We start from the raw sequence: 20145 nt of genomic DNA on the forward strand, positions 1-20145 counted from the left end.
ATCAGACATCTGGAACATAATAGGTAAAATGAACCAAATTGAAGCTTACCCTTGGCAGTTTTTACATTTCAGTGGAACATAGCCCTCAATTGCCAGAAAACTGCTTTAGCCACCACAAATTAAAAGTGATAAAATATAATTTTCTTTTGAAGAAATAAGGATCTGAAAAAAATAGGAATGTAAACATACTTGCTGCTTTAGTGAGGTGCTACTGTAGAAAATTAAAAATATTCACTGTGTTTACTGATTCAGTAAAGCCTGTTAGAAAAGGATTGTTCTGTCTTATATTTAGCAATATAAATCCAATGTATATAAAAGCTTCAAATTAAAAAAAAATCAGGGCTCTAACTGCATAAGTGCAAGGATCCACCCATGATGATCTGATTGCAGGACTCGGGCTTAATGGTTCAATAGAAGTATTCACATTCTTAAAACTAAGCATGTGCTTAAGTGTTTTGCTGAATTGGTGCCATATACCACTGTAAATGAGATCAGAATCTGGCTGCCTGTATATCTTATTTATCCACAAAAACCCTCCATATCTGCTAACATTTGAAAGTTATAAACAGAGAGTTTTGGGGAGAAAATGGAAGAATCCATTTCAACTCCTTTGAAATGTGTTAGGTTAAGAGAGCTATATGTAGAGGTAGAGTGGAAAAATGGTTAACAGATTGCTGAAAAAGAAGGATCATCTCTCCAAAGCTGGGAGAGTTTAGTTAGCATGCATGGAATTCCTAAACTTTTATTTTAAGGGCTTAACTTAAAACTTACAAAAGCCAGCAAATTGTGAAGTATTACTAATCACCAGGGTGACTTGGCCTAAACCACCCTCAAAAGTCATAACATCCAGTGTTAAAGAAAGAGCTAGATTAAGAATCATGATTTTAAAATAAATTCTTTATGTATTAAAATAATACCCTAGATTATTAAAAAGAAAATAATATTTAAAATTTACTTTTCACTAGTTGTGCTTTTGTTTTCATTTTCCATTTCACTTAGACAATGTCAGTTTCACCTTTTGCTGTATAGTTAATTTACTGTTTAGCTTTCAGGTTCTCATGCACTAGCACAATGATGCAATATTAGTGTTGCAACATGCTGGGGATTTCTGTTTATTTTTAACTGTTTCCACTAGAGTTTAACATATGGAAAGATTTCTCTGGGTTCCCAGTTTTTCTAAAAAGCCACAGCCAAAATCTTAAACCTTGGACACCAAGCTAGGTACCCCATCCATATGAAATAAAATGGTACTTAAGAAGCCAGTTCCACAAAGACTTACATGGAAGCTTAACTTTGCATACTATGAGTACTCCTGTTGGCTTCAATATGGATTTTAATGCTAAATATTGCTGTAGGGACTTAATATAAGGCTACCACAGTTGGAGAATTTTGGCCTTCATTTTTCAGAACCAAAATTTGGATTGACAGAGGTCAGTCTCCACCTAAGTCCTAATTATTTTTGCTGCTTCTGTGTGTTTAATCCAGATCTTTAACATTATTTAAATTTAGCTATTTGTGGCTAAATTCACAGTCTAACACATCAAGTTCTATTGAGAGACACTTGGCTTCATGATTCAGCAATCCAGTGGAATGATTATGGCCTTTTGGGTCACTGTGGGTAATAAGCATGTAGCTAGTCACCACCGGCAAAAAAATCTTTATGAAATTTTTAGTGTAAAGTCATTTTGCACGTGTTCACTCAAATATTTTTCTGAACAAACTTTTTTGTTCAAATTTGTAGAAGCTTATCAAATAGTTTAGACAGAATTGTGTTTAAAAATGAATCTGTTGTTAGGTAAAAATGTGAAACGTGAATTGGCATATTAAGCTGATTATAACATATTCTTAAAACTGAAACAAACAGTTTTTCCCCGTGTTATATGAAAACAAATTTCAGCCCAGGGTGATTTGTGACCCTCCATTACAAGTTTCAGCCTGAAACAAATTTTAATGCTTGACTTATAAGTAACTGCTAAAATTAACATTTTGCTGGGAACACAGACCATTTAGTAGTACAAAATGCACCACCTATGGATCTGAATCTGTAAGCCCTTCACACTCTCAGTGAAGCCATAGGAGTTCTGTACACAAAGAACCAGATCCTCAGCTGACGTAAATTGGTATTGGTCCTTTGAAGTCAAAGGAGATGCACTAATTTGCACCAGCTGAGGATCTTTTAGGACTGTGACCTATGTATATTTGGTTCCTACAGTAGGCATCCAGTAACTGAATGAATTTCTACTCAATGCGACACTGGCTAGTTGCATTCTTGCATGTGGAAAAATCCAACCAGAGCTGATGATAAGCCCTCAAAGGGCAGCCTTATCTTTGGTTGCTATTTTTTGAGTCTGTTTGACTCAGATGTGCATGTTAAACTCCCCCATGTGAATGATGGAATATCATTCCTTCTCCATCTCACCATGCTATAGAAATATTCTGTGTTATCATGGTGGTTAGCAGGCGTTTTGTGAGAGGGGAAAAAGTTTTTTGCTGAGAGTCACTTTGAAGCATTTTTTTATCAACTGCTTTTTTATTTTTACATTCAAACATGATCATGGCATGTGTTGTACCTGTGTCTACAGCCAGGACTATTTCGGGGTGAGGGGAACCTACGGAGTAGTCTCAGATTTGCCTGCAAATGTCAAAAGTGAAAAAGTTAGGTATTGCAATCCTCCAAGTGAATTAATGCATTCCAAGATATGCAAATAGAACAGCTTCCTGTGATGATGTGTTTTCCTGAGACATACATGATTCTGGGTAATTGAGCAGATGAGATATATATGGTCACTGGGGAAATATTGTAAAGAATCCATTGTTACAAGGGAATTTCTCCGTGTACTAAGTGAATTTTCCTTAGTGCCAAAAGGATTTTGCAGTTTTGATTGCCGTGTAGCTCCTGTTCATTCCAGATGTTTCTAGTCCTTAATTCAAGTCTTCTCAATAAGAAACAAGAATACCACAGCACTGAAGATAAGATAACCTCTCACAAGATAAACGTAAGTAAGAGCATTGATGACAGCACAGGCACATGGACTATATAAATAATAGAATGCAATAACAAAAAATATTTCTTAAATAATTTCTGTGGAAGGGGCTATGAGGAAGCTGTTTTTGTTTTACCTATGGTTTTTGGGAAGGATTTCAATATGCACTCTCAAAGTGGGAGAAATTTAGAAAGCTAATGAACTGCATCTATCTTGTTATTGCTTAGGGCTAGAGGTGGGAATAGCTTTCCCAGAAAAAAAATGCAGAGGAAAGAAAATGAAATTGTAGTGGAGTTTTCACTCTCAAAGGCTTTGCGAGAAACACTGATCCTGGAAAATTACTGCCTGAAATGTATTTGGTGCTGGATTAATGAGTTGTCCCTCTTTGACCTGAGTGGCTAGTCAAAGTTCGGGGCTCTGGGGAAGTTCCAGTTGGGAGTAGAAATTGATGATGGAGTCTGGTACTTTCTTTAATGCAATCTTGCTTATTTACAAGGAATGTACAAAATCCTCATTCTCTGAATGCAGGAGGGACCAAAGCCAAAATGACAAGTTTCTTAGCTTACAACCCCAAGCCTCTTTTTCCAGCATCAGACCCAGAACCTTCCTCTAGGCTTCTCCAGGGTCACAGTGTGCTTGCTTACAGGATGATGTTTGGCTTTGCTTCTCTTACCCCTGAATCTTTCTCAGTTTCTTCTTGGCCCTCCCACACCCAGCTAGCCTTTTACATGCACACACACACACAAACACAGGTCAGAACAATACTCAGTGGAAGCCTCTGCCCACATCTGGTGCTAGTTTCTGAACAGACTCCATTATGCCTTGTTTTAGGTGTGACCCCTTAACTGTTCTCTTACAACTATCTTAAATGAAGGGCACATTCACACCTCATTTTCAACGAGGCTTTAACTCAACTTATAACAAGGTTTAACTTACCTTATAACAAACATTCCATTTAAGGAATAAGGATGAAAATTCACTCCATCCCCATGGAGCTCAAGTACACAGATGGTATCCAAACAGAGTGTGGCAGGTTTAGGAGATGAAATTCATCCTCATGCTGGGGCCAGGCTGAGTGGCTCTGACTGTCCCCTTGTGGCTGATACTTCATCCCATGGGTTAGAATAGGGTCTGCAGTGCCCTTGTTTGGGTATTGGGGCCACTGGATATGATTAAACACAGATTTACATGGATATCCCATGTGCTGCCCCACTGTGGCCTTCCAAAAAGGTGTTTTTTTTCTGCAGCACATATAGAGTTTCCAGCCACTCTGCCCATGGTCCCATTCCCTCACATTTCCTATGCATGACTTTACTGGTGTGAAGGGCCTTCCTATGGCCCTCAATATCACTCTGCACACTGACCTTTTTAGTGCGTTTCTGTGTAGAGGGATGTTGTGACATTGTGCAGCCTCTTTAGCTAACCCTTAAGGGCTGTGACTTGTAAACCACCAGCTGGATTTTTGGGCCCCTTCACAAACCAGATTGGTACCCTATATTATTTTTCTTGTTCTCATTAAGCTGAGGTGTCACTTTCAAATGAGGGAACAACTATTTTCTGGGTTAGAGTGAGCTGGTCTGCATAATCACATAACATATTGTGTGGATGAGCAAAAATAGCAATATCTCTGCATCACCCTAAACAGAAATGAGAGTGAGTGATCCAGAGTAAAAAAGTATGTGTGTACATACAAACACCCTTATGATCTGCTCTTGCATTTGTGTAGCCAAAGAGTGCTTTATAGAATTAAACCAGGAACTTCAATGGAGCCTAAGGGAGTTGAGTGTCCAAATACTATTGAATTGCAATGCGATTTGGGTCTCAGCTCCCATAAATTCCAATGAAAGTTCCAGCCTTAAATAGTGTTGGTGGTAAGATGTCCCAATGATGAAGAACTGTCCTCACAGACCTGCCTAGTTCTAGTGAAATTGGGGTGCTGTTCTTATTTTGCTAGGAGTGACCAGGTGTCTATTTGGTTACCTTCTCCCTGTCCCTTTCTTCATTGTCTCCCTACGTGCTCTCTGCTTCTGCTGTGCACAGCTTTGTCTGTGCTAGAACCAAACCTAGCATCTTTCTTTCTGCCAGCTGCTACATTATCAAATTGATCCAGCTACTATGCTAAGCTATATACAGGGTTAGACAGGACACTGCATAATCCACTGTATGGTGGCATGACAAATTCAGTGAAGATGTGACCTGCAGAGAGAGAGAGAGAGCTCCATTCAGACCTGGCAAAGGCACAGCTGGGAGTTGGTAGAGCAGCAGGTAGAGGCATTGTGTGTGTGTGTGGGGGGGGTGGCACGTAGGGTCATGTCCGTCCCGTCCGTCCCTCCCCCCCTCAGATTTCTGACAGGGTTTGCCAGCCCTGATTGGTTACATAGTGCGGCCAGGCCCCCTCCCAGCGTGGCAGTTGCTGAAGCCGGCAAGCTGCACTCCATGCAGAGAGGCAGGAGTAAGCAACAGCTGGGAGCTGCAGGGAGGGGTCGCTGTTTTCTGGGAGGGGAGTGAGGATAAGCGGGGGGACTGCCGGGAGGGGAGGCATGACTCAAATGACCTAACCCTAACCCTAACTCAAATTGTTCCAGGGGCAACTGAACCTTTAAATTGTGCCACTATGCGCTATCAGCAGGTATGGGTCATCCCTGGCGGGATCCAACCTCTGTAGCTGGGTGCCAGTGGCACTGAAGGTAGGGGCTGAGGAACAAGTAGGGAGGGAGTATTGGTAGCTAGTGAAGAAGATGGAGCATGCTAGGAAAGAAAGAGAGAATTTGGAAGGACATAGGGTTGGTGGGCGGAAAGCTAAAGATTAGGGAAAACAAGTAGTCACCTTTCCTGTGACCACACTCCCACAGCTGTCAAAAACACGCTACATGATTTCCCCACCACTTCCCCACAGTGACAGATGTCCTAGTTTCACAATTCAAAAATCTGATCATGCTAACTAATGAATTATACAACTTAAATAATAATAATTAAAAAAAAACCACTGCCATCACTGAAATGAGGCTACCTCTGGGCTGGAACATGGTAATTTAACAATGCACAACAACTGCATACAGCAGTTTAGAATGCTTGAGCACTTATAACTGCAAGAAAAGGTAGAAGGTAGCTATCCATGTTTAAAATTTGACCAGGACATCAAAGCTGACATTCTTAATCTCACACACATACACAAATGCCTTGAGTTTTTTAATGACTACAAGTTGCCAGGACCTAGTTTTTGTGTCTTGTATAAAGGACAGCTGTCCTTTATACACCCCATGCTGTGGCATTGGTTCAGTATTGAGTCAAAGGGAATAGACCTGCATATGAAATCATCATTTCTTGCAACAACAGGCTTTTCTCCATGACAGCCTCTCAAACCTATCCAGTTTAATGCTACGAGGTCTGAGGGGGCTAACAGATGAGGTGCTTTTCCTGCAGTTCTGACTGCAAAAATCTTTTTGTTTTGTTTGATTTATGAAAATTTAAAATCTTTTGGGCCTGGGGGATCTTTATATGTACTGACTAGTGTTTTTTGCATTATTAATAGGTTAAACTGCAAACAATAACAGTACCATTTATACTCAGGAAAAAAGTTGTGCTGTTAAATATAGCTTGAGTTATTTGTCTACAGAAAAAGATAAAAAATACTGTAATAAAAGAAGTCCTGAGCAAATATTTGGAAAGAGAAAAGTACAAAGGAGTGGCAGACCAGTGCTGGAAAACAGTGCAAAGCTTTAGTATTATCTAGCAATATGCCAAACAATTTGGCAAAGATTCAAGTGGTGTGGTTTGAACTTGGGTGGGAAAGGTATTTTAATGTAGCAGCTATTTCTATTTAGATAAAAAGTATTCTCAGTATTTACTAATTTATAAAGGGAGATAGTGGACCTAGCAAATAAGTATTTTTTTCCTTCTCAGAAATCTTAGCCTGATATAATAATGTACAGACATTTTACATCCATTGCCTGCATACATTATGAGTTGACCATGATTGGGTAGCAAATATCAACTCTAATGTTTTCAGGTAATTAATGGTTCGCCTTACTTTGTCAGACATAGATGTTTCTACTGTGGTTAAAGTATTCCAAGCGAGTAAGTAGCAGAGTCTTGAAACAGTTTTGATTATATTTTTGTATGTACAGTAAGTGTGAGACTGTGCCAGCAAAAATATACCTGTGGTTTTCTGGGCTGCTTTCTGGATGCTGCCTCCATAAAAGGCCAACTTTTTCAGGGAAAAGGCTGGCCTGCTGCACCAGGACATCCTCCATCTCTAGCTCTATGACAGGGAGTTGCAAGTATATTCAGGGGGAGTAGGGCCCATGTAAATTAACTCTCTGCCTCCCACATACCACACAGTTCCCTGTGCCAGATCCATTCCTCTCCCTCTTACAAGGTTGTGCAACTTGCAAAAATCCCTATGACCCTGGACTATAGTAATTCTTTTGCACAGATCCTGGTGCGAAAAGGAAAGGGTCCTTATAATTTCAAAGTGACAGAATGTCTTTCCAATCTCTGCTTACCCAGGCCACATCCACAATACGGGGGGGAAATCGATCTTAGATACGCAACTTCAGCTACGTGAATAACGTAGCTGAAGTCGAATATCTAAGATCGGATTACTCACCCATCCATACCGCACAGGATCGATGTTCGTGGCTCTCCCTGTTGATTCCGGAACTCCGTTGGGGTTGATGGAGTTCCGGAATCGATATAAGTGCGCTCGGGATCAATATATCGCGTCTAGATTAGACGCGATATATCTATCCCCGAGCAATCGATTTTAACCCGCTGATACGGCGGGTAGTCTGGACGTGGCCCCAGTCTAATTGTATCAGAACCTCCCTCACAAACACTGGAGATCTGCTAGGAGGGATTCCTCCTTCACTGATTTTTATGGGGTAGGATGGTGGCATCTTTAGGGATAAATGGAGCTTTCAATCCACAGAGGCTGAATCACATTGCAAATTTTTAAACTTCTTGCCACATATTCCAATTGGCTGAGGGGAATGATATGGGGGGCAATAGTTGTTAACAGCTGCCACCAGGAGAGTATCCCCTTAGAACAAGGAGCAGCGTCCAAGATTAATTTGGACTGCACAGGGCATCATTGTTTTTTAGCTTGAAAAATGTTACCGTATCAGTAGAGCGATAATGAAACAAAGGTAACTCTGAGCTACATTGCAAGTAATATTATTTAATGAATACTCTTACAAACTAGGCTGACGGAGGGATCCCAGGATCAGCGGGGGTTCAGGGTTGTTTACTGTGGGGATGATTGTCAGAACTCTTACTCCTCTGCACTGGGAGCAAGGCTTTCCCCACACCCTTATACCTCTGCTTATATTGTGATTCTAGCTGGCCACAGGGGAGGAGGAGCAGGAAATGATTGCCTCTGAGCAAGTAAGTAGTCAGGGTAGTGGACAAGGGCAAGGAATAAATAGGAGAAGCCTTAGGTGGGTCTATCCCTCCCTCCCCTGCTCACAGGCTGAAGTAACTGGCTTGTAATAGAAGGAAGGGGAACAAACTGTTTCCATGAAAAGGAAAATAATTGATTCCTCATCCATCAGAAATCTGGGGCTGCAGAGGAGGAATTGGTAGCCTCTGAATCACAATTCATTCAGTGCTCTTCTCCTGGGGCAGTGCAGGATGCTCAGGGTAATTGTAAAGTTGCAATCCAGCCTATTGCTTTTAGCTGTCAGCCCCAACGGCTGTTTCCATTATTCAGATATTTTCCACAAACAGACATGCCTGTTGTTTATCTATATTGTACTGAGCACCATGCAGGAGGGAAGAGCTCCTCCTTTTAAATGACAGGAGAAAGTTTTATGTGCAATTTTAAAGAGACTGCATGGACCACTCTGTGTTCAAATCTAGGCAAATTAAATTCTAATTATATGGACAAAAATTTTGTCTTTGTTTTTACAGGATTATACTTTAAAAGGGCTATTGTAAATGAATGGCACTAGACATTTTAGAACAGTACTATTCAGTGTGGTCACTGCTGTCGACCATTGAAATGTATTCACATTGTGTAACAAAATAAAATAAAATAAAAACATACGTGTTATCGTTACAAACTGTCTCTAGGAAGGTCGGATAATGATTTGACAAGAACACCCAGACGTGAAAGTGTATTCCATCTAACCTTATTTCTAACCCCTCTCCAGTGCTGGTTTATGCCTTTAGATCAGCATGCCAGTGATGAGTTGATTATTGCAAAATCTACTTTAGAAGATTTTCTTAAGCATGCACACATGATCTGAGATTTCCAAGAACTGATGTAGTGGTACACTGGATGCCTTTGTTTCCATCCTCTGTAGCTGCTGAACTTGCATGACCCTAATGAAATAACTGTCATGATATATTTCATATGTATGAATAGAAAATACATACTTTTCAGTCTGATTCCAGCTTGGCATAAAACAATTTTACTTTACAGTAGTTTAATGGTTCAGAGGCTTTTCACTGGAACTTAACTGGCCCTCAGAATTCTTCCATCCACTGAGCCCAAAACCAAAGGACCAATCATACAGCTGTGAGGGCATTTCTGGTTTTATTTTCAAATACAAACGTGTGTGTGCACCTGTGCGCATGCATCTATGTGGGTACTTTCGCTTTCCAAGCAATTTAAATGCATAAAAGAATAGACTTGCATTATAGACTGTTGTATCTTCTGTTACAATTTTATCCTTAGAATCCTAAGGACTAATATGTTTCTCCTCAGTATATTGTGACACTGGGAACAAGTATATTTGCCTGGGTGCCTTAAGTTCTCTCACATCCCCTTACCATATGACTCACATCCTATTCCTTGGTTGTTTACCTCACTATTACCTAGTCCTTGCCCAATTCCTCTTTATGGCTCCCTAAACTGGATGTCCAGTCACAGTTCCCTTGCCTGCCCACGTCTTGGGAATAGCTAGCCTGCTCTTCAGCAGATGATTTCTCTACACTGTAAGGTAAGCCTGGGTTAATGGGACTCAAATCAGCTGACCTGTGTTATGGAACCCTGGGTTTGAGCATCTACATTGTATTTTAACCCTATGTTAAATCTTTTCTAACCCAGGCTTGAAGCTAGAACTCTGGCATCCACACTGCAGTGCACAGATATTAGTCAAAGTAGCCATATCCCAAAGTCCCTACCGCCCCTCCCTCCCCACTCCTGAAATGTGGTCATTCTATCCCTAGGACCATGGCGCACTGTCGAAAAACTTTACTGCCCACCCTACATGTTACTAGGAAGCAGCTCACTTTGAAAAAGACTTGATTGGTTAGCTCTCTGTTGCAAATAAGATAGTGGGCTTGCTGATCGATGATCAGAAGAAAATGGGTTAATGCTGATCCGAACAGTTGCCATTCACAAAAGTGGTGTGTCTTCCATTTTCAGAAGAGTGGATTTCAGAGGATATAAGGAAGTTGTTGGAATACAGAGGATATAAGGAAGTTGTCTCATGGAATTGTGGCATATTTGCTGCAGACTCCTGGGACCTGACTGATTTACAGTGCAAAGCAATAGGTCCTGGCTTAACTTGAGCTCAGACCCTCCAGCCCTGCAGGCAGGTCCTGGGACCCTGGATCCGAGCCCTGGGTTAGTGCAATTGCAGTGTAGACGCAATGGAGGTTAGGCTTGAGCCTGGGCTCAAGCACAGGCTTACGTTACAGCATAGACATACTTACAGGGAAGCTCTGAGCTATGTCCCTGGTCTTTGCTTCAGGTTCATGTCATTCTCCACCAGTGCTTTGGGAGGGGACAATACTCCACAGTAAGGGGTGCTACTGAGCTACCTTTATGGCAGGGGCAGGCAAACTTTTTGGCCTGAGGGTCACATTGGGTTTCGTAAATTGTATGGAGAGCTGGTTATGGGAGGGGGTTGTGGCCCAGCACCCACCTCCTATCTGTCCCCCACCCCCACCCCCTGGGATTTCTGCCCCATCCAACCCGCCCTATTCCCTGAGAGCCCCCGCTCCGGGACCCCTGCCCCATCCACACACCCCCGCTCCCTGTCTCCTGACCATCCCGGGATTTCTTCCACCTCATCCAACCCCTCCTCTCATTCCTGACGGCCCCTCCAGGAACCCTGCCCATCCAACCACCCATTGTAGTTCTCTTGCTACGCGTTTCTTTACACAGACTTGCCTTACTGCAGTGTTACAAGCTGGCAGAATAATGCCTAACACAGATCAATAAAGAATTGCAACATGAATCCCTGCAGGGCACACTGGGGCAAATTTGTTATAGGAACTGTCTTCCTATGTTTATATGAGCAAAAGCTGGGACTGGCAGTTTCACTGTTCAGCAGCTTCAGAAGGTGTGTGTAAACTTACTGTCATTCTCCTTTGTCTTTATGCAGTACCTCTTTGGAGTCTTCTTGCTCTGTTTCTACCTAACATAGTGAGAAATCCATTTATGGCATATCCATTCCCCACTAAAGAGTTTATATAGGGGCTCACTGCTCTCAAGCACTTCAACTATATAGTAATGTTTCCATGATAGAATAGGGTAGCAACATGTAAAAAGTTAATGCCATTTTCATTGTATGTTATATTATGGATAACAATAAGTGAAGAATGTGGTTATTTAGATAAAAGCAGGCAGTGATCCTGCCTTGGTAAACATTTGTTTTAACTAACATTCATTGGGAATTTTCTATGATTAAGTTTTCATTATTAGCAGTAGATAATAGATTTAAAATAAAGTTGCAGACCACCATTTGAAAACAGAACAGAGTTCCATATGCAGAGCTGGCATGAGCAGTGCAACTCCACTGACTTTGACTTACATTAGGGCTGAATTTTATCCACAATGTGAGCACAAAATCTTTTACAAATAAATTTTTTTTTAAATGTATTGGAGAAAATGAAGCCGGTTACTGTTGCAGTTTCAGAGCTTCTCCTCCTGCAAATTCAAGAAAAGATTAAATAGTGCTTCCTGCATCATGTTCAAAGAAAGTGTTTTTCAGAGTTTGTATTCCAGAGTTCTCCATAGACACAATTTAACAGGGTGGTTTAAAAACACTAGTGTTGCATTAGTATTGTCAGTTGTAGTCACAGGAGTCATGTGTAAGCAGGTTATCAAAGTTGGTTTTTTTGTTTTGGTTTTTGTTTTTTTGCTATTTTCCCTCTCTTGGGTCCATCAGAAATGCCTGTTTTCTGCTAGCATTCCACTGAGTTCATTCACTTCAGATGACTGAGGTCTAGTGTCTCCTCAGCTTCTGTTTCTATTGTCCTCCCCTCAGCAAATGACACAAGTCATTTGACTGTTTCCGACCCAATGCTGACAAAGTATTATCTCTATGGGAGCTCAAGTGATTAGTGTACAAATTCTTTTGTGATCAGTGTACAAATTCACTGTCATGTGAGCTTAACAGAAATGGTGACTCATGCTTCTGTATACAACAGTGACAGATCCCATTCTGATCTCACTGACATTGGCCTTACACTGGTGCTGTAGGAGTGAGATGGCAGTCTGTGTGTGGGAGTCATCCTGTCTCCATATCTGTGCTCCCACATCTTAAAAACTTAACTTATAGTTAAGGTTGCTCAAGTTCATTTATCATCATTAGAAATCCCCTGTTAAGATCACATTAGCATCCAGACTCAATTCACATGTGAACAGATGAGCATCCACCACATACGAGAATCTTCCTTAGCAGAGCAAATTCTGCTTCTCTGGCAATTTTCATGGAAGCCTTTCATTCTGTCCCTGATCCCTGTTTTTATAAAGGCTGGGACATGTAAGCAGGGACTGGGGGCTATATGGAATAGGTAGAACAGACTGAAACTGTATTATCTTTCCAGAAAAGTTCCATAGTGCTAGAAGGGGAATAATGGGCCTCAGCCTGTCTACTAGTCCCACCCAATCTCTGCCCCACCAGCACAGGCCCTGGACTTCACAGAGTTGCAGATACAGCTGAGTCACCTTTTCATGCATAAGGGATTGTTCTACATATGAAGGACTACTTTCTATATGGATCAAGGGACATGATCCAGCCCAAGAGCTTAACCAAATTTATGAGCTATTACCTATGGAGGATTGTTGCTCCTGAGGGAATTCTGCACCAATGCAAATTTTTTCAAAATTAACCTTGTGTGCACAGAAGTGGGCTGTAGTGCTGCTGGCCACCACTAGGGGCCGCTGGACCTGGCAGAGCCCAGCTCCAACATAGAAGGCACTGCTGGAAGGGTGGGGCAGGGCAGGGCAGGGAGCTAGAAGGCTTCTGGCAGCTGCAGGTCCCAGCACACTCTGAGGGTGGGAGACAGTGGCACACAGGAAACTCCCTGCAAGCCTGGGACTGAGCATCAGGCTGTTTCTCCCTCTGGATCCCTGGGCTCAGGGGGGAGGGGGGCGAGTGTCTGGGCTGGGCGGGCCTATGGCTGGGCTCTGGGAGAGAGAGGGGGCAGGTGTCTGGGCTCTGAGGGGGAGGGGGTGCAGATATCTGGGAAAGACCCTGTGGCTGGGTTCTAGGGGGAAGGGGCAGAGAAACAGGAACTGGGTTGTCATATGGGGTTTTGATGGGTTCGGTCACAAATACTCCCTCAAGACTGTCACCTGATGTGCTGAAGTTACCTCTGAACCCATTTTCCCTGCCAGCTTGGAACTCCAAAACCCTGCCTGGTTGAGCCAGACATGGTAGCCTGCTGCAACACAAAACCAGGTCAGGTCCATGCCCCCAAAGCTGCAGACTTTAACCAAAAACTGCTCATCAGGTCACCCCTGGGCTCCCACCCCTCCTTCTAAATGGAAAAGCACCAGGTTTAAGATGGATTCCAGGATCAGCTGACATGTTCACATGTCCTGGGAGACCCCAGCCTCCATTCTTCTACGGCTGGCTCACATGTACCCAGGAAGGTTTGCAAGTAAACAAAGCCATTTACAGGTCATTGATTCTGAAGCACCCTTTATGGCTTCCACTTAATGGATTTACATCAGTAATACAAGTTTATATCTTATTGTCCTAACTTCATACATAGAAATAATACATGCAAACAAATAAGATGAACACACTCAGTGGATCATAAGCTTTGTAATGATACCTTACAAGAGACCTTTTGCATGAAGCATATTCCAGTTAAATTATATTCACACTTATAAGCATATTTCCATAAAACATTATGGAGTACAATGTCACAGGAGTTTCTTTAACTCTCTACTCCTGGGGGAATTTTTGTGTGTGTCTGTATTGTTACAGACATACTTGCTGACAGGTATTCTGAAATAAATTTCCAAAATAATTGAAACTGGTGATTATGTAGTGTTATTTTGACAAATAAAATTTGCGGAATTTTGCAGACCTTTAAAATATCGTGTGCAGTATTTTTAATTATCTGGCACAGAATGCCCCAGGAGTAAATGATTGCATATTGCTCCGTGGCACATCAGCCACAATGATAGTGGGAAATTGGGTAACTGAAGAGTGAGGAGGGGGTTGCGGGAGGAGAGTTCAGTTTGGAGAGTTGACACTGCATGGAAGTGCACATGGTAATAATGGCACATCCACTGTTATTGCAAACAGTAGTGCTGGGCAAACTTTTCATTCATAAGTTACAGATGCATTATTGTCACCTGAAATCTCACTGTATTTCTCTGCAGGAGAAAAGTCTCTGCCGGAAGGTGATCAGGATGTCAAAGGAGAGTAGATACACTATGAGTTTATCTTCGCAGAATAAAATGGCAAGATGGCTAAAAGCAGGGACTTCATTCCATGTATGGGACTGACATGTATGCACTGTGTGATCAGATGGGCATTTATGTACTAAATTGCCAATTTTATGCATGCAGACAGATGCACTTGCAAATTTTGCTGCTACAATTTAGGGGGTTCCTTTGAAAATATGGCATTAAGTGACTAAAGTGAATTCATACTCTTGTTGCCTACTTGGACAGTTTCATATCTTTAAGGTGCTTTTTTCCCATTTTTATTGAGCTAATTAGAATCTTTTGTAACATAGTGTCATCATTTAACTCAGGGGTTGGCAACCTTTCAGAAGTGGTGTGCCGAGTCTTCATTTATTCACTCTAATTTAAGGTTTTGCATGCCGGTCATACATTAACGTTTTTAGAAGATCTTTCTAAAAGTCTATAATATATAACTAAACTATTGTTGTATGTTAAGTAAATAAGGTTTTTAAAATGTTTAAGAAACTTCATTTAAAATTAAATTAAAATGCAGAGCCCCCTGGACTGGTGGCCAGGACCCAGGCAGCGTGAGTGCCACTGAAAATCAGCTTGCGTGCTGTCTTCGGTTGCCTACCCCCAATTTAACTTATAGTATACTCATTCTCTTTAAAGAATTATGCACTATCCTAATCAACTGGCAATAGTCCTATTGTGCTGAGTATTGATAGTATGAATAACTAGTAGGTTATGTGAAAAGGAGCCAGACTTTAAATACCTGACCAAGAGCTATTCTGGTAATCACAAATGGGGATTTGGAGATATTGTTGATTTTTCAGAGTGTGACATATGACTTTCATGCTTTATTATACATAGGAAAAACATCCTATCATTGTTGTAAGATTAGCTCTTATGTTTTCAATAGAAATTTAAACTATAATTTGTTTGGGGGAGTGGGTCTTAAAGTCCAGTTCCATGATAAAGGGCTTGTTGTGCTGCAAGTTACACAAGTTGCCTTGTTTTATTTAAAATCAGGCTCCAAGCTATTTATCCAGTTATTTGTAAATCATTTTTTCTTATAAGTCTATTCAAAGTGGTATAGTGACCTATTTTCTAAATTTTTGAACAGGAATCTCTAATTCACAACAGATTTAAAAACAAATAATAAATATGATATACATCATCATAGCATTACTTTAGGTGTGGATGAACAAATTGTTATAAGAGAAGGCTGGTTACCAGATATAATTAGGTGGCATAATACTTTCCATTATAACCACCTACTTACAGTTGCTCTTGACTTCCTAAACCCCTCCCCTCTTGGGCTAAATTTTTCCATTTTTAATTTTTGCCCCCAAATGAATTTTTCTGGAAAGTTTGAGCAAACATTTTTAAAAGCATTCTTATTGCTGGGCGGAAGGCTGAATCTGACATTTAAATAGACTTCACCAAGGAGCAGTGCATGGTCTTAGTCCATAAGAAATAGGTTTTGATTTGACTGATTTGTGAGCATTTGAAAACCAGGTTCTGAGCATGTGCAGTAGGCATGTTTTTGTTTTTGCTAAGCTAATTAAGTGTGCACCTAAGAAAGGACATACTGTACATGCATGCACATCTAAATGAATTTTTCAGGGAACAGGATAGCCACCTAGGGTCAGGCTGAGGCAAGGATTCCTATGGACTTTATAAGGACATGGATACAGGTTTCCTCTGCACAGTATAGAAGAACTGCTACAGTAATGCCCAGACAGTCTGGGATGTGCAGGACAGTTCATTATAAAGTACCACAGTGTAACAGTGAATTATGATTTTTATACACAGTAATATATTAATGAAATACCACTAATAATGTAGTAGTCATTGAAAGTTAGTACTGTAATTTAATTCTAAACTTCTGCAAATGGAAGCATACCTTCACTATAACCTGTGTTATACTTTTGTAGTATGATGTCTATGTGCAGTATATTGCATACTTTTTCATATAGTAATTCTCCCAGTCTCTCTTTATCAGGCATACACAATGCAGTAAGTGGTACTAAAATATTCTATCTATGTATATTTAAAGCAGTAGGAAAATTGTATGATATTGTATTGTTTGAAAATGTATTACAGCTCAAGTCATTTAACAGAGGAAAATAATCCACCTATTGGAGAGCCAAATTGTCTCAGCTCAGGATTCAGTTAAACCTGGAATTTATAAGGAGCGCTCTCATACAAAGACTACTCTGAGTAGCTTATGCTAGCAGAGCTGGTAAGATCATAGCATAGACGAAAGCATGTGTATCAAAACTAAACTGGCCATCTTCTGACTTGACTTTTGAAATCTGATATGATAATCAATGGTTGCTGCTATTAATGACTTACAAGGCCATTATCTTCCTGAGACTCTAGATATTAACAAAAGTAAAGTTTACTCAAAAACCCCCAAAACTATTAAGATGAGGCAATAGCCTTAAATCTAGTATCATGTTTCCCTCAATTTTTCCTAAAGGAGAAAAGAAAAAATTAGGCCTGTGCCTCTATGAGAAATTAAAGATATAATTAAGGGGAATGTCCCAAAGCAAACCCTATGGCCAAAATAATTTTAACATGGATTTAATCTTTTTCAGAGTTACAGTTGCCACACTTATTAAGCATGCTCGCTTTTGCTATTTAAACTGGAAAAAATGGCAGACTGTGCAGTAGATGTATTATCTATTCTTTTTTAATTCAAATATATTTTGGCTTTAACACCATGCTATGGCAATGAGTTCTACAGGTTGACTGTGCATTGTATAAAGAAGTACTTCCTTTATGTTTGTTTTAAAACTGCTCTCTAGGTGACTTCTAGTTCTTGTGTTAAATGAAAGGATAAGTAACACTTCCCTATTCACTTTTTCCATACCATTCATGATTTTATAGATTTCTGTCATATTGTCCCTTAGTCATCCCTTTTCTAAACTGAATAGTCTCAGTCTTTTTGATCACTCCTGAGATGGAAGCTGTTCTATATCCGTAATTGTTTTTGTTCCCTTCTCTATATCCTTTCCAATTTAATATATTTTTTGTGAGAATGGCTGACCAGAACTGCATGCAGTATTCAAGGTGTGGGTGTACCATGGATTTATATAGTAGAATTATGATATTTTCTGTTTTTTTAATCTCTCTCTTCCCTAATGGTTTAACATTGTGCAGCAGCACTCAAAAAACAAACAAATGAAAAAAACCTAACATTGAGCAGGTGTTTTAAGAGAACTATCTACAATAGACATCTCCAAGGTCTGTCTTGAGTGGTAACAGCTAATTTAGACTCCATCACTTCTATGTGTATAATTGGAATTATGTTTTCCAATGTGGATTACTTTGCACTTATCAACACTTAATTTCATCTGCCATTTTGTTGCCCAGTTACCCAGTTTGTGAGATCCCTTTGTAACTTTTAGCAGTCAGCTTTGGACTTAATTGTCTTAGGTAATTTTGTATTATCTGAAATGTTGCCACCACACTGTTCACTCCCCTTTCCAGATCATTTATGATTATGTTGAACAGCACTGGTCCCAGTACAGATCCTCAGAGGACCCTGCTATTTACTCACCTTGACTGTGAAAACTGACTATTCCTGTCCTCTTGTTTCCTATCTTTTAACCAGTTATTAATCCATGAGAGGACCTTCCCTCTTATCCAATCACTGCTTACTTTGCAGAGACACAGTAAAGTAAAGGGGAAGGACCTTGTTGAAGGCTTTCTGAAAGTTCAAATACACTGTAACCACTGGATCACTCTTGTCGAGCCCCTCAAAGAATTGATAGATTGGCGAGGTATGATTTCCCTTTACAAAAGCCATGTTGACCCTTCCCCAACATATCATGCTTATCTATGTGTCCAATATCAAAGGGAAGGTTAAAATGCTGATTATAGAAAACAGAAATCTGATAAAAAGAACTTCACTTCTAAGTGCAAATGCATGCCTCTTCCATGTCCTTTCCAATTCACCTTCCTAGTTATTTTTTGTTTATTACAGAATTAAGTAGGTTGGGTTCTCTAGAAAGTATGTCTGACTATTATTCAATGAAGAGGAAAAATTGATTAATATAGAGCTGTATGTATGACATTCTTTAGAAAACTTGGGCCCTAATCCAGCAAAGCACTAAAGTATGTGCTACAATTTAAGTATGTAATTAATAGTCAATAGGACTACCCACATGTTTATAGTTAAGCATGTGCTTAGGTATTTTACTGAATTGAGGCCCTACTGATGATCAGATGAAAACATAGTACTGAGTACATTGGCCTGGCCAGCATATTCTCAAACCACCACTAAGGGTACATCTACACTGCAGCTGGGAGATGTGAGTCCCAATGCAGATAGACTTGTGCTTGCTCTGCTCAGGTTAGCATCCTAAAAATAACGATGTGGATGTTGCTGCATGAGCAGTGACTCAGGCTGGCCACCAGAGTCCAAACCTGCCTGATGCCCTGGGTCTAAGCTTGGACTGCTAGCCTAAACTGCCCCAGTGCTGTAGCTGCCATGCATCTAACTAGCATGAGTCTGTCCACCCACACTATCATACCTCCAGCTGCAGTGTAGACATATGCTAAGGGCTTCCCTTTGCTCTCACAGCAGTGCAATTCAGGAGTTATTCTACAGGTCTGTCTCATCTTACGCTGGGGTTACGTTCCGCAGTCAGCACGTAAAGCGAAAATCGCGTATAGTCAAAACTACATTGAGTGTAATGGTGGGCGAAATCGCCCATACTTCAGAAACAGTATTTAAATTGTTAATATTCTTTTTTTTTGTTTTTGCCGACCACGTAAAGCTGAAATTGAGCATGTTAAATCCGCCTAAGATGTGACAGACCCGTTTTGAAGCCAGTGCAATTATGCTGATGTAAGTGAACTCAGAAAAAACCCCAAAGCCTGGGGACATAGTGGGGTAACTAAAGCTGAAAGAGCCTTGTTATGTGACAAAAAAATCTGGTTCATTTGTGGTTTCCCTCCCAGTTATTAGAATCTAGCAAGCCACCTCCATGAGCTTTAAGAATAAAATTCACAAAGCCATTTTAAGAAATTAGTCACAGAAGAGTATTTCACTGAGTAGCTCACTTAGATTTCTTATGTTTCTTTTTCTAGCTAGGGCATGCAACTCATTCTATATTTAAAGATCACTTGGTATTATATCTCCAAGCCTACCAATTTCAAAAATGAAAAGAATGTTAAAAGCTATTCTCTTTGTAACATTTGGCAAGAGGTAGAGGCATACTGGGGCTTTAAAGAAGCAAGAGATAATTTCAGGGAAAGCAGTGTAGTCTAGTAATTTAAGGCATTGGACTGGCAGTAGGAAATCTGGGTTCTACTCTGCTACTGACCTGCTATGTGACCTTGGGCAAATGACTTCATGTCTGTCTGCCTCTGTCTTCCCTCTCATCTTTTGTTTCTCTTGTCAACTTGGATTATAAACTCTTTGAGGCAGGATTGGTTACCATGTGTTTGGGTAGTGCCTGGCACAAGGGGGTCCTGATGTATTGAGGCCTGTAGGGATGACCATAATATAATTATAATTTTGATCCAGTGTGTTGGTCCATG

General features: G+C 40.6%; 1 protein-coding gene across 5 annotated transcripts in view; it reads left to right on the forward strand.

Annotated features, from left to right (window-relative positions):
- Positions 1 to 20145, forward strand: part of TJP1 (tight junction protein 1) — a 316033-nt gene that overhangs the window by 75256 nt on the left and 220632 nt on the right. The gene's annotated exons all lie outside the window — the stretch shown is intronic.

This window comes from Gopherus evgoodei, chromosome 10, assembly GCF_007399415.2.
Source record: "Gopherus evgoodei ecotype Sinaloan lineage chromosome 10, rGopEvg1_v1.p, whole genome shotgun sequence".
Taxonomy (NCBI): Eukaryota; Metazoa; Chordata; order Testudines; family Testudinidae; genus Gopherus; species Gopherus evgoodei.